The following is a 2,482-nucleotide window of genomic DNA, read 5'->3' as shown; positions in this document are numbered from 1 at the left end:
AGATCCAGCCAATCAGTGGGATCCAAAATGTTTTGGCTGGATCCCGATTTAGATCCGGCCAATCAGTGGGATCCAAAATGTTTTGTTTCGGTCCGGATTCAGAACCAGCTTATCAGTGGGATCCAAAATGTTTTGTTTCGGTCCCGATTCAGATCCGGCCAATCAGTGGGATCCAACATGTTTTGGCTCGATCCAGATTCAGATCTGGCCAATCAATGGGATATAAAATGTTTTGGCTAGATCCCCATTCAGATCCAGCCAATCAGTGGGATCCAAAACGTAAATTGTTCAGCCTGGTGGAGGTGTGCGCCCTGCCAAGTGCTGTTCCAGTTAAGTTTTATACCGTGTTGACAGTTTTCGTGATGTTGAATTGCCTTGCTATGGGTGTCTCAGTTGGCGCTGTCTGGTTCTGATTATTGTAGCTCCACCAGGCTGGTCTGAATATCTATTTTATTACATCTGTTAAGCGCACGTATACATTTGCTAGATACGGTTTTGCCCTTTTCCTGTATGCTAATGGTATGTAGTAAACCAATCAGAGATGCTATTCTGCCATTGTACATCTTTACTATATAATTCACTCACCGGTGTCTGTTTGTTGTTTGTCTGTCTGGCAATCACCTGCAGATCACAATTCTAAACCAATTGTCATGAAAGTTACCAAGTTGTATTGATAAATTACAGCTGAGAAGCTTATTGCTTTTGAGGTCAAAGGTCATCTTGAGGTCAAGTTTCTAAAATCGTCATTTTTCATCCAATTGACTTGAAAGTTGAACAGGATTTACATATTGGGAAATACTGAATTGGGAAACGAACTATTTTGAGGTCAAAAGGTCAAAGGTCAACTCAAGGCCAAACTTCTGTCATCAGTTTTCATTTGAAAAATAATCAATTTTAATTCAATTGACCTGAGCTTTGATTCAGATTGTCAATATTAATCTTATAGAAATGGACAATTTGATGTACCCATGGCAACTTTTTGGGGTGTTAGTGGGGGTGGATTTTGCAAGTATCGTGTTGTGCATGACGTCTTTCATGTCTTCTTTGTGTGTTTATTACTTGCGAAAATCGAAGATTTTTCAAGTATATGGGCTGGATTACATCCAAACTTGCTACATAGGATCAGCATGACCCCAACTAGTGTATAGGGGTGTTTTTATCTTTGCCTGTGGTCTTGGGGGCAAGGGAGAGTGTGGGAGAGGGAACACAAATTCTCAATCTAAATGTGTGTCGTGCAGTGTCCCCTGGAGGTGCGAGAAGGTATTACGAGTTCACCTTTACAGTTTACAGTGCAGTATTCCTGTCCACGTTTTCCCGGACAGCGAGTTGTTTTGAATTATAAGCCGTAGGCATGTTTTTGCTTCATGCACGTAACCCCAGGTTATTTTATTTTTTATTTTCGTGAGTGATTGAGACAGTGGTCAGTTCCTTGGACACCACCCAAATAAAGATTTGATTCTAAATACCCAAATATTTATTTCGGTGGTGTATAAGCAGCAACAGCATTGCATTACAGAGGGTAAAATGGGAGTTCCGACTGCAATAAGGTGGTGATCATAGTTAATGCAGGGAATGGTTTCCCAAATAAGGTAATTGCAGCAGAAAGAGTTGATACACTACATGGCCATAAGTATGTGGACACCCATTCTATTTTGTCGATTCGGCTGTTTCAGCCACACCCATTGCTGACAGGTATCTATGTATATATATATGAAATCAAGCACACAGCCATGCAATCTCCATAGCCAAACAATGGCAGTAGAATGGGCCTTACTGAAGAGCTCAATGACTTTCAACGTGGCACCGTCATAGGATGCTACCCTTCCTACAAGTTAGTTCGTCAAATTGCTGCCCTGCTAGAGATGCACTGGTCAACTAAGTGCTGTTATTGTGAAGTGGAAACGTCTAGGAGCAACAACAGCTGAGCCGCGAAGTGGTAGACCACAAAAGCTCACATAATGGGACCACTGAGTGCTGAAGCGCTTAAAACGTTAAAAAAAATCGTCTGTCCTCGGTTGCAATACTCACGACCAATCTCCAAACTGCCTCTGGAAGCAACGTCAGCACAACAACTGTTCGTCGGGAGAGCTTCATGAAATGAGTTTCCATGGCCAAGCAGCCGCACCTAAGCAGCCACACCAATGTTCCAACAGCCTAAGATCACCATGCGCAATGCCAAGCGTCGGCTGGAGTGGTGTAAAGCTCGCCGCCATTGGACTCTGAAGCAGTGGAAACACGTTCTCTGGAATGATGTATCACTCTTCACCATCTGGCAGTCCAACGGACTAATCTGGGTTTGGCGGATGCCAGGAGAATGCTACTTGCCAAAATGCATAGTGCCAACTGTAAAGTTTGGCGGAGGAGGAATAATGGCGGAGTTAGGCCCCTCAGTTCCAATGAAGGGAAATATTAACACTGCAGCATACAATGACATTCTAGATGATTGTGTGCTTCCAACTTTGTGGCAACAGTTTGGGGAAGG

This window comes from Myxine glutinosa, chromosome 2, assembly GCF_964187855.1.
Source record: "Myxine glutinosa chromosome 2, kmMyxGlut1.1, whole genome shotgun sequence".
Classification (NCBI taxonomy): domain Eukaryota; kingdom Metazoa; phylum Chordata; class Myxini; order Myxiniformes; family Myxinidae; genus Myxine; species Myxine glutinosa.
Note: the sequence above shows the minus strand (reverse complement) of the source record.